The 13507-nt window shown below is 38.4% G+C and overlaps 1 protein-coding gene across 4 annotated transcripts in view; it reads left to right on the top strand.

The window, feature by feature from the left end:
* Nucleotides 1-13507, top strand: part of CKAP5 (cytoskeleton associated protein 5) — a 97176-nt gene that overhangs the window by 16516 nt on the left and 67153 nt on the right. The window contains exon 1 of one of the 4 annotated variants that reach the window (XM_043481852.1): nt 5891-5940. The exons of the other annotated variants lie outside the window; for them this stretch is intronic. The gene's annotated coding sequence lies outside the window, so the exon portion shown is untranslated. Of the gene's footprint in view, nt 1-5890; nt 5941-13507 lie in introns of those variants that run through there. 4 annotated transcript variants of the gene reach the window in all.

Raw genomic sequence — 13507 nt, 5'->3', positions numbered from 1 at the left:
CATGACTACTGGAAAAACCATAGCTTTGACTAGATGGACCTTTGTTGGCAAAGTAATGTCTCTACTTTTTAATATGCTGTCTAGGTTGTGAACTTTAAAAAAGAAACATTAGTATTCCTACCCCCAGTTTAAGAAATAGATCATATCAATATCCTGTGCACCCTTCCTTGACTGCATCTCTACCTTTTCTGCTTTGCTGTTTTCAGGATATCATCCTCATACTTTTCTTTTAAATTTAACTACAAATGTATCTATCCCTACACAGTATATTATTTGGGTTTGAATAATCATAATGTATGTTGTTCAGTAACTAGCTATTTTCTCAGCATGGTTTGTAAAATTATGCATATTTTAACTTAAATAGCTGTCTTCATTTATTTTCACTGCTGTATGATATCTTTTCTGTGACTATACTATAGCTTATTTATTTATCTCCTATTAATGGGTTTTTTAAAAATTGAGACGTAATTCACACAGCATAAAATTTATTCTTTTAAAGTGTACAGTGGTTTCCTAATATATTCACATAGTTGTGCAGCCATCACCACTAGCTAATGCCAGAACATTTTCATCATCCTGAAGAGAGACCTCATACCCACTAACAGTCACTCCCCATTCTTCATTTCCCTCCCTGCCCTCTCACCCCAGCCCTTGGCTCTCTGTCTGTCTCTGTACGTTTGCTTAACCTGGACATTTCGTATCATCGTAATCATACAATATGTGGCCTTCTGTGTCTTGCTTCTTTCACTTAGTACAGTGTTTTCAAGGCTAACCCATGTTGTAGGATATATCATTCCTTTTCATGGCTGAATAATAGTCCATTAAATGGATAGATCACAATCTGTTTTGCCCATTTATCAGTTGATGGGTTTGTGGGTTATTTCCACCCTGGGACTATTATGAGTAATGCTGCTGTTAACATTTATATACAAGCTTTGGTGTGGACTTTCAATTCTCTTGGGAACGGGTTGTTAATATCAAATATTTTCCAAATTGGATGTGCCAATTTACATAACCAGTAGCAGCATTTTCTTGTAATATTGGATATAGTATTTATTTTTTATAATATTTATTTATTTCGTTGTGCTGGGTCTTAGTTATGGCCCCTGGGGTCTAGTTCCCTTACCAGGGATCAAGCCTGAGCACCTTACATTGCCAGTGTGGAGTCTTAGCCACTGACCACCAGGGAAGTCTCTGGACATAATATTTATAATGAGTTTCCAAACATTTTCTTGTATGCATCCTTTTTGCTTCCTAATCAGGAGAATTATACTTTTGCTAAAGATGTTAAATAATACTTGCTATATACATTGTTGAGAAATTTTATTTAGGCTCTGGAAACTTTTGTCTGAATGTTGCAAGTTTGATTGACAGAAGTATACCATAATGTATTTAGTTACTAGTAGTACTTTTTGTTAATTCTTATAGCTTATTGATCCAGAAAAAATTAACATATATGACTACTCTTGGATGGGATTTGAAAGTAATTTTCATTGATATTTCCCTTTGAACGTGTTATAAAGTAACAATAAGATTCATGTCAAGTGATCAATGATTCTTCATAAATAGAAGACTAATTACACACCATTAATACTAAATTGCAGAAAGAACTGATTGTAATTGGTAGGTATAAAAATACAGATCCATACTGAAAATCAGTAGTAAGTAATAATCCAGTTACCCTTGACTTATTGTTAGTAGAAGAGCATGAAAGGGTACAAAGAGACACTTTAGAAACCAATTTGACAGTTACTTATAAAATTAATGACGTACTTAACGTCTCACCCATCTTTCCCACTCCTGGATATTTGCCCAAGAGAAATGAAAAGTTATGTTCATACCAAAATTTGTATCAGTTTTGGGTTTTGTTTTTTCTTTTGTTTTTTTTTTTCAATTGCTAAAAACTGTAAACAGTTCATATGTCCTTCAGCTGGTAAATGGATGAACAGAATGTGTTAGATCATACAGTGGAATGTTGCTCAGCAATAAAGTGAACAAACTACTGATATGTGAATAAACATGGATAATCTCAGTTGTACTAAGTGAACAAAGCCAGACTCAAAAGACTACACACGTGTGGTTCTTTTTATGTGACACTGTGGAAAAACCAAACCTGTAGGAACAAAATACTGATCAGTGATGATCTGGCGGAGAGGGGTTAGTTACAAAGAGGCACAAGAAAATTTGCAGGATTTGTAGAGATGTTCTTAACTATGGTGATGGAGGCATGACTGTTTCTGTCGGAGTACATGGAACTGTGTACTAAAGAGTGAAGTTTAAACTAACACAACATTGTAAATCAACTCTACTCCAAGAAAGAATTTTTAAAAGTAAATTTTAGTATATGTAAGTTATACCTCAGTAAACCTGACTTAAAAGCTCTTGCATTGGAGGACCTCTTCCTCTAATCCTCAGTTAACTTCTGACAGCTAGGAGGAACACAGGGAGCAGTCAGTGGGAAGGGGCTATCCATTTGCTTTTTAATGGAGGAATGTGATAGAAAAGGCAGAGAGTATTTGTTGAATGTTATGTATTTTATTTACTGCTTATGTTCAGCAGTTAATTCTAGGCACTTTTTAAGTATAATAAACTCAACTCATTTATTCTCCTAATTAACCCAGTAAGGTAAAAAATTCCTCATTTTACAAATAGAAAACAGAAGCACAGAGGTAAGAGTTTTTGTCTAAAGCCACACAGCTAATAAATGGCCCAGCCAGGATTTGAATTAAGCATCCTGGCTCCAGAGTCAGCGCTCTTAATCACTAACTTGGCCTCTTCCCTTCACTGAATATGACCTAATAAAGAATTCCAGTTAATGCTTAAAACTTTCCCCCCTTCACTCTGGCTATGTGTAAATAAATATTTTCCTTAATCTATGCTTGATTTGTTTCAGGAAAAAACATTACAGTGAAGAAGGGTTTTTTAAAAGCACAAAGAAATGCCACCTTTCTGATAAATGAATTATCATTTTCCCATATTTTCTTCCATATATAATGTTTGCTGAATCATTTCCTAAACGGTTTCAACTTTGCCCTGGAGAATACTTCTTTCTGGTAATTTGCTGAATTGTGAAGATTTTACACGTCCAGTTTAGTCTTTTCATGGTTTATAAAGAGAAGGACACAGTAACCGAAATAAGATGGGCTGTGTTTGGGCTGTGATATTTGGTGAGATATCTAAGTATTATTCAGTAATATTATATAAAATGTCTTTGCTTTGGGACAAAATACATAAACCCGATTGTACTGAGTTGTACAATCAGTGGATTTTTTTGCTCTCTTAAGTGTTGGTCATACCTTTTGTATAAATATTGGCCGAGTATTCATTTGGTATCACATACTGGGAAAAAAGATAAGATACATTCCAACCGTTGCCATGAGGTGCTCACAGTCTAATGGGAAGACTGATCTACAAACCATTGCTCTCAGAACAGTGTGATAAGCTTGATACAGATAGAATGAAAGAAGGTCTTAATTACCTAATTCAAAAGTATCATTCACAGTTAAATGCACTTTGAAATGAGGTGGGTTTTTTTTGGTTTTTTTTTTTTGCAATTCAAAATAAGACTGTTCTAGTCTGAATCACTTTCTCTTCATGGCAACCTTAGCCTAGAATTTTTTTAAGACCTTCAGAATAAGGGTAACCTGGGTCTGCTCCATATTAGAGCAGTCTTTGTGCCTGTCCTTTGGAATTTAAATTTCCACTTGAACTCCTATTTGGGGTGGGAGATGTTCGGGCACTTATGAATGGTCTTTTGTTGTTGTTCTTCAGGCGCTAAGTCTTGTCCAACTCTTTTGTGACCCCGTGAACTGTAGCTTGCCAGGCTTCTCTGTCCATGGGATTTCCCAGGCAAGAGTACTGGAGTGGGTTGCCATTTCCTTCTCCAGAGGATCTTTCTGACCCAGGGACTGAACTTCCATCCCCTGCATTGGTAGATAGATTCTTCACCGCTGAGCCACCAGGGAAGCCCATAAATGGTCTTTAGCTTTACTAAATTGATTCCTAAATAGGTTTAGGGTGACTTAAGGTTTTAATAAGGTATGTTTATTTATCAAGATTAGATGAAGGTATGCTGGGTTGGATGACTTAGGAGCTGGAATCAAGATCGATACCGCTTTAAATTGCAGCAAGTGAAGAGGAACTAAAGAGCCTCTTGATGAAGCTCACCTTCATCAAGAGGAGAGTGAAAAAGCTGGCTTAAAATTCAACATTCAAAAAATGAAGATAATGGCATCCGGTCCTATCACTTCATGGCAAATAGATGAGGAAAAAGTGGAAAGAGTGTCAGATACCATTTTCTTGGGCTTTAAAATCAACATGGATGGTGACTGCAGCCACGAAATTAAAAGACTCTTGCTCCTTGGAAGAAAAGCTATTAAAAAGCAGAGACATCACTTTGCTGACAAAGATCTGTGTAGTCAAAGCTATGATTTTTCCAGTAGTCATGTATGGATGTGAGAGTTGGGTCAAAAAGAAGACTGAGCACCAAAGAATTGACGCTTTCAAACAGTGGTGTTGGAGAAGACTCTTGAGAGTCCCTTGGACAGCAGGGAGATCAAATCAGCCAAACCTAAAAGAAATCAACTGAATATTCAGTGGAAGGACTGGTGCTGAAGCTGAAGCTCCAATACTTTGGCTACTTCATGCGAAGAGCTGACTCACTGGAAAAGACCCTGATACTGGAAAAGATTGAGGGCAAGAGGAGAAGGGGATGACAGAGGATAAGATGATTGGATGGCATCACTGTCTCAATGGAGATGAGTTTGAACAAATTCAGGGAGAAGGTGAAGGACTGGCATGCTGCATTTCACGGGGTCACAAAGAGTCAGATACAACTTAGTGACTGAACAACAACAATACAGGCTTAATAAACACATAAATCTCTTTCCTGACAGTATAAAGGAGACACAAAATGCATACAAACCTTGTAAGTTGAGATTGAGGAAAAATTCCTCCTATGAAAAGAAATTTAAAATTCTTTAATAACCTACAGAGAGATCAGAGACCATTACTTAACTCCTTGAGATTTTAGTCCAGTTTCTACTATGATTTTCTCAAGAACTCTTCCTACTACATGGGCTTCCCTGGTGGCTCAGATGGTAAAGAATCCACCTGCAATGCAGGAGTCCCGGGTTTGATCCCTTGGTTTGGGAAGATCCCCTGGAGGAGGGCATGGCAATCAATTCCAGTATTCTTGCCTGAGAATCCTGTGGACAGAGGAGCCTGGTGGGCTACAATCCATGGGGTCGCAGAGTGGGACATGACTGAAGCGACTTGGCATGCATGCACATCCATCTTCTATCCTTGTCTAGGATTCCTCGTTGTACCGAAGAGAAGGAAGTCAGTGAAAGGGTGAGGTGAAGCAATGCAGGCTCTCAGAATTCTTTTCTGTGTCTTTGAGTTGCCATTTGAAAAACGCTAACTGCTCTAGTTAATAAGCAGTTAATGGAATAAGCCACTAAGATAGTGGGGACTATATATTTACCTTGATGCTTTGACTGTTTCCTGCCGCAATTTTTTTCACCCCTGATGGAGGCATTAAGATTGTGATAGTAAGAACAGGTCACCTCCTTTGTTTCTGGAACATTATCTATGTTGCCACACACAAAAAAAGAGGCCCACACCTAACCGAGGTAGAGTGTTCTTAGTTGGTCCTTCATTAGCCTCTTGCTTTGAGAGCCCTGTGGGATGGAAGGAGCGCCCAGAGTCCTGCAGACCTCTGAGCATAGGCTTGTGCGGCCCCTTTAAGCCGTCAGTGTGCCGGGCGGGGGCCGGGGCCGGGGTAGGGCGGGCACTCTGACAGTGCGCTCTGGGCCCCGCCCCCGAGGAGGCGGTTCCCAGCGGCCCTCTGCACCAATGCTGCCACCGCCCCCGCCCGCCCGGTATTCCTGCTGATTCCGCCTCGAACCGTAGGGCTGCGATCTCTCCCTGCCCGGGAGCGTAAGTGTCAAACTGCGGGCGAGGGTCAAGCATCCCGCGCCCACGCCAGAAGTCCTGGTGGACTGTACAGGGGACTTTCCTGGCCTATCAGAGGCTAAGGCAGCGAAAGAGCGTAAACAATGCCGGCTGCAGTGAGCTAAAGCCTGGGGCATCTGCTCTACTTCTGGGTGGTGACAGCGGCCCTAGGGTGCTGGTTTGGATATGCAGTGGTTGAGCTGTGCTCACAGCCTAGTTTTGCCCCCGTCTGGTTCCTGCTTGAAATGAGGAGAGGGTTGCTTTTGCTTAGTATAATCCCGCTGAGCTAGATGGGTGGAGCTGGAATCTAGGGTCCTGGGCCTTGGGTCCTTAGCCTGGGATTTGGAGACCTGGCTAACTCTGAGATGAGTAAGCATTAGATTTTCAGCTATCTTGGTACAACTGAGCAGTAACTCTCAAAGTTGACCTAATTCACAGCCCGGGGTAGCTTTCTGTCTCCCCAGAGGCCTGTGTTGCTGTCGAATCCCCCACTTTTGGAGACGCTTAACAGTGATCATCTTTTGAGGAGAGCCCAGTTAACCTTTCCCACTGATATGAATAGCAGAATGTGAAAGAGTCAACTCTTTTGCCCCTCTCTGAAGGAATTGGTGGGAGGCCACCATCCCAGGACTAGTACAGCAAGCCCACTCAAGTTTGTTGAGATAACCTACTAGAGGAGCAGTTCCCATTTCTGCCCCCATATGCAAAATACTCCAATAAGAGGGTAACACTTGTCCTTGTTAATGAGAATTACCTGGAGGCAGTGCATTTTTTTTAAGTTAGAGGGAAAGTTTTGTCATTTTTGTTACTGGCTACTTAAGTGATGAGATTTTGTCTGGCTTGGCCAGGTAATACATTTTAAAATTTTCTATGACAGTTACATAATTGTTATACTTCTTTAATCCAGTTGTCCTTCTTAGACATACTTTGAGTAAAGATTTCTGGGCATGTATGTGTATTTTGTCTTATCCTTGTTTTATAATTTCCTTTTTTTTTTTTAGCAAGTTCACATCATTCTTTATTATAATCGTTCAGAGGAGTTTCTTTTTGGGTGGGGAGAATTTTTCCTCAGACTTCCCTCAGACTCATTCTATGCTTCTGCAGTAGCATTTCCTTAGACAGAAGTCAGGAGTCCAGGAATGGTAATCAGATCCAGATCTCTTGTATCGTGATAGTGAAGAGCTTTTGTAGGTCAAGAGTTTGGGAGCTAGCCATAAGATAGTTTCACTACCATACCTTCTTCCCAAGTCAAAACTAAAACAGTATGTTTAGTAGCTGTATAAATGTTCTTATTAGCTGTCATAGTGCAGGAATTTAAAGTAAAAGGACACTGCATGGACCCTTGAGTGACGGGGAAGAATGGTGGACTGAGGAATAGGAGATACAGGTTCTACCCCCAGGTCTGACCTTACTGTTGTTACTGATGGCTTTCTCTCTCAGTGCCTTGCTTTTAGCTGGTTCATGAAAGAGGAAATGCATAGACTGCTGGGGTCTGTATGCTAATGATAGTACATAATGCACATGTAATATTTAATTGGACACTAAACTGAAATCTGTTCTAAGTTCAGAGTTTATTCTAAGTTGTGGCCTTATGTGTGACTTTGGAAACATTTCCTAATCTCTGGTCTAAAAATAAATAATTACATATAAACATTCTTCAGCAATAGTGTGAACTATATGGTATTTGAGCTCTTTAGAAGTCATTTTTAGATACAACAATGGTATTAAAATTATAATATTTCTGTGGAACAGATTTAGTTTGCCTCTGTTTTAGACTAGGGTAAAAACAGAATGTGGAGTAATTTGAAGTTTCTGAGTATTTGTAGTATGAACTAGCTTGAATGAACCATAATGATAATGAACTTGAAATTTCTGAGTATTTGTAGTATGGACTAACTTGAATGAACCATAGCAAACATCATATATATGTCAAATTAATTTTATTAATGCTTCTCTTTGTTGGCAGTGTTATGCACTCTTAAAACATCAAGCTTTGCTATGTAATGAAGACTTGGTTTCCTGTTTATAAAATCCAGAGCCCTCTGTTCATTCCTGGTGCCACATTTCCACCCACATGAATTTCAAATCTAAAACCAAACTCATCGTATTCTTAACCTCTCCTCCACTCCCCCTAAACAAACAACTCTCAGAACTTTCTTCTGACATTTTTCTGTCATTAGCACCACTGTTCTCCCAGTCATGTAGACTGGAGCCTCCTACTAGATTTTTCTTCCTACTCCCACATCCTTAGTTGCTAAGGCTTGCTGATTGTTTCTTTAATGTAACTCCCTTCAGTCTCCTCTGCTCATCCTTTCCATTCCTAGGAGTTCTGGCTTCTATTTAGCTTTGTCCTCGAGTACTGCAATAATTTCTTATCAGTACTCTACTTTCTCTCCCTTCCAATTCATTCTACATAGATTTAGCATTCTAAAGTGGATAGGATCATGTCATTGCCCTGCTTCAGATCATCAGCATCCTCTGCTGTTTAGCTTAATACTCAAGAATATACATGATCTGGCCCCAGTCTATCTTTCTGGTCTATGTTAAGTGGAGCCATTTAGCGTTCCCTAAACATGCTTAGTACTTTTCTACTTCCAAGACTTTGCGTTTTGCATTTTCTCACCTTCAGTATCTCTTCTCCACTCCTGGTTTTGTTTTTGTTTGTTTTTTGTTAATCTACCTATAATTTATTACTGAGCTCAGATGTCATCCTTTCTATAAGATTTTTCATTAACCATCCCTTACTCACTGGCAGTGATCCTATCTTTGATCTCCCTGACCCTTATTTGTCTCTTGCTTAGGGCACTTTCCACATATATTACATTTTGTATTATGGTTGTTTGGGATTGTGTTTTTTGTTTTTTTTTACTTTTTATTTTATATTGGAGTATAGCCAATTAACAGTGTTGTGCTAGTTTCAAGTGGATATGGTTCTTTGTTTAGGTATCTACTTTTACTCCTGTGAACTCGTTGAACCATCATGGTTTGCCCAGTGGGAAATTCATTGAGTGAATACTTAAGGTAAAATTGGAGTATTAGATCCTATTATTAGAAAGGATTCTAATCATTATAGCCAGCCCATGCAAGTGTAAAATGATTGGCAGCTTTTACATATCATTCTTATTTCCCAAGGACTTCTTTTTAAGTAAACTTTGTTAGTTTTTGTTGTTGTTGTTATTGTTTCAACAGTTTTAGTAAGACATATAATTTATATACCATTCCCCCATTTTTAAAGTGTACAATTCAATGACTTTCAGTATATTCATAAATTTGTGCAACCATCACCACAGTCAATTTTAGAACATTTTTCATTACCCCAAAAAGAAACCCCACCCTCCTTCACACTTTTTAATATTCCCAAACACTCTAGTCGTAGGCAACCACTCATCCAATTTCTGTCTCTGTAGATTTGCCTATTCTGAACATTTCATATAAATCTACCATCTTAAGCATTTTTAAATGTACAATTCAGTGGCATTAAATGCATTTGTAATGTTGTGTATCCTCCACCATCCATCTCCATAATTCTTCTCCTTGTAGAACTAAAACTTTATACCTGTTAAACAGTAACTCCTCATTCCCCTCTCCTTACATCTGTTGGCAACAATTATTCTAGCTTCTATTTCCAGGAGTTTGGCTACTCTAAGAAGAGCAAAGACATTACTTTGCCAACGAAGATCCATGTAGTCAAAGCTGTGGTTTTCCCAGTGGTCATGTATGGGTGTGAGAGTTGGACCACAAAGAAAGCTGAGTGCTGAGGAATTAATGCTTTTGAACTGTGGTGTTGGAGAAGACTCTTGAGAGTCCCTTGGACTGCAAGGAGATCCAACCAGTCCATCCTAAAGGAAATCAACCCTGAATATTCATTGAAAGGACTGATTCTGAAGCTGAAGCTCCAAGACTTGGGCCACTTGATGTGGAGAGCCGACTCACTGAAAAGACCCTGATGCTGGGAAAGATTGAGGGCAAGAGGAGAAGGGGGTGACAGAGGATGAGATGTTTGGATGGCATCACTGACTCAATGGACATGAGTTTGAGCAAGCTTCTGGAGATGGTGAAGGACAGGGAAGCCTGGTGTGCTGCAGTCCATGGGGTCACAAAGAGTCGGACACGACTGAGCGACTGAGCAACAGCAATAAGCACTTCACATAAGTGGAATCACAGCATTTGTCTCTTTGTGGCTGGCTTATTTCGGTTAACAGTATCTTCAAGCGTCACCCAGGTTATAAGCTTGTGTCAGAATTTCTTTCCTTTTTAAAGCTGAGTGATACTCTGTTGTGTGTACATACCACATTTTGCTTAGCCGTTCATCCATTGATGGTCACGTGGGTTGCTTCCGTGTTCTAACTGTTGTGAATAATGCTGCTGTGAACATGGGTGTACAGAGATCTCTTTGTACTTGCTAAGTCCCTTCAGTTGTGTCCAACTCTTTGCAACCCCATGGACTGTAGTCCTCCAGGCTCCTCTGTCTGTGGGATTCCAGACAGAGATGCTGGAGTGGGTTGCCATTTCCTTCTTCAGGGAATCTTCCCGACCCAGGGATCCACCTCGCATCTCTTATGTCTCCTGCATTGTCAGGCAGGTTCTTTACCACTAGTGCCACCTGGGAAACCCAAACCCTGCTTTCAGTATACCCAGAAATGGAATTACTGGATCATATGGCCATATTGTTTATTTTTGGAGGAACCACCATACCGTTTTCCACAGTGGCTGTACTGTCTTACATTCTCACCAACTGTGTTAAAGGGCTCCAGTTTCTCCATATCCTTGCCATCGTTTGCTGTTTTCTGGATTTTTGACAGTAGCTATTCTAATAGGTATGAAGTGGTCTCTCATAGTTTTGATTTGCATTCCCCTGATGTTTAGTAGTATTGAGCTGCTTTTCATGCACTTATTAGCCATTTGTCTGTCTTCTTTGGATAGGTATCTAATCAAGTTCTTTGCCCACTTTTAATCACGTTGTTTGCCTATTTTTGAATTTTAGAAATTCTTTATAGTACCTCATTTTTATCATTGAATCATATTCTATTCTATGGATTTACCACATTTTTGGGTGGAGATTTGGGTGGTTTCCACTCTTAGCTATTATGAATGTTTATTTGGTTTTAGTTTGCTGTGTGTTTTGAAAATAGCACTACATTTCTCAGAAGAGATTATTCAGGCCTTTAGATTGTACGACTTTTCGTGAAATTATTGGTTTATTTTATACATATTTCATTTTATGAACTCTGAGGGTCCTCTGCATTACTTCCTGAATATGTTCTGAATGTTCCTAAGGCCTGTCTGATAATGGTTAGTTAAAATGTGCAGATAGAGGCATAGTTTAACTTTATGTAAACAAGTGGCCACTTTAATGACCTTTTTCCAGCTGCTGCTGCTAAGTCACTTCAATTGTGTCCGACTCTGTGCGACCCCATAGACGGAAGCCCACCAGGCTCCCCTGTCCCTGGGATTCTCCAGGCAAGAACACTGGAGTGGTTGCCATTTCCTTCTCCGACCTTTTTCCTACCCTCCCACAAATATTCTATAATTGTAGTTATAAATTTAAAACTAGTATGAACTGTAGATTATAGTCTGCTACTCTTTTGGTTTTTTTAATCAATTTCAAGGAAAGATCTTTTTCAACTGGTAGAGTCAATACTCAGTGGAATAAGTATTGTGAATAACCCCAAATTACAATTAAAACTGAGTTATTTCTTATGCAAAGACAAGTGAACAGTATCTGAGACCCAGCTAGGTACTTAGCTTGATTATTTGGCAGCTGCTGATCAGGGATGATTCCCCCTTACCACCTAACTATTTTAAATTTCTCTAAATTACCTTAAGTCCTTTGGAAGCAAGTGAACTTGTCTTTCACATATACTCTTATTTGTTGTTTATATTTTTATTGAGTTAGGTAATCACCAAAATAACTTACATTTATACTATATGAATAGATATAGGGTGAATAGATTTCACTGTAGATCATATAGAAACCATATGTAGGTAAGTCATGGAAAATTCACCAAACTAAGAATCAAGAAATCTCCTCTAGACCATTCTCCTCCACCCAAGTGACCTTTGGCGGGACACTGAACCTCTTTTCCCCCCATGTATAGAAAGAGGATAAAGATGCTTTATTTATTTATTTGAGCCTCATGAAAAGAGAGATTAACTAGACAAAAAGCTTTTGCTCAAGAGAATCTTATGGTTGAGTAAGAAAGAGTTACCTAACTAAGAATAATATTAAAAAAAGAAAGAAAATAAACCTGAAAAAAGAGGATAGTGATGCTTTATTTATTTGAACCTTGTGAGGATAGAGATTAATAAGACAAAAGGCTTTTGCTCAAGAGGATCTTACAGTTTAGTAAGAAAGAGCCACATAACTAAAAATAATATAAAGAAAGAAAATAAACCCAAATGAGATAGTGTGCTTGCATTTACATTATGAAATACACAGAAGATGAATGATTATAAAAATACCTGTAAAAGATAAAGTGCCACTGAAGTATTGGATGGGTATTAACTGTTATTTTAACAAGGGACTTTGAGATGATTGTAAGCAGTGCCCTAAAGTCTTTGATCATAGAATTTGAAAGGTCGTAGACTAAGAGATTTTAACCTGTGTTAGGATTCAGGGACTCTGTACATTTATGTGGAAAAATAATTACATCTTATTTTCACTAACCTTTTAACTGAAATTTTGACATTTTCTTCGGTTAATAATGTAGACAATAAAACTGCAGTGATATTAGAAGAACATATGCCTCTGTCACCAATAGAAATCATCTATAGTCGTATAATATATAAAAATATTTTTATTCATCATAACTTCAGAATTACAGTAGTTATTAAATATGCTGCTATGTTTTATTTAATGTATTAATGTAGAAACCCATATGCTCACATTTCAAAATACTTCGATATTAATACTGTATTTCAACATGACAGATTTAATATAATCATGTATCTTACACATTAAGCAATATTCTAAGTTGCTTATAGACTTGCTCTTTTAATGCTATGCAATTCCAAAATAAAGTCGACTATAATTTAGAGATGAGATAAATATTTTCAAATTTGGAATGCCAAATAATGATAGTAAATTGCTAGCATTTATTGAGCCAAGTACCTAGATGCCAAGTACCTAGTATAACAGCTTTTCATGTACTGACTTATTTAATCCACACAATCCTCTGAGGTGTGTACTTTTATTCCCACTTCACACACAAGCTTGCTGAGGCAGTGTACATTTGGGTAAGTAACTTACCTAAGGTCTCAACCTGCAGTTAGTGGTGATTTTGAAGATACAGAATTCCTTTTCTTTTTTTTTAAATTTAGATTTGCAGGTAGAAATTGAAAGTAACAAAGTTTCCCTTAAGTAACAAAAACTCAAATTTGGTAAGACTGTTTACTGCACTTTGGATTATTGTGGTTTTTTCTTTTTATTTCCCCAGCAGACATTAACTTATCATTTTGTGTATCCGGCACTATACATGATAGACTAAGGTCCTATAGATTCTGGTTGCTAAACTTGAAACATCTAAACTCTAACCTGGGGCTCTTCTCACTA

Source organism: Cervus canadensis, chromosome 11, assembly GCF_019320065.1.
Source record: "Cervus canadensis isolate Bull #8, Minnesota chromosome 11, ASM1932006v1, whole genome shotgun sequence".
Classification (NCBI taxonomy): Eukaryota; Metazoa; Chordata; class Mammalia; order Artiodactyla; family Cervidae; genus Cervus; species Cervus canadensis.
Note: the sequence above shows the minus strand (reverse complement) of the source record. Positions and strands in the feature narration are given on the sequence as shown.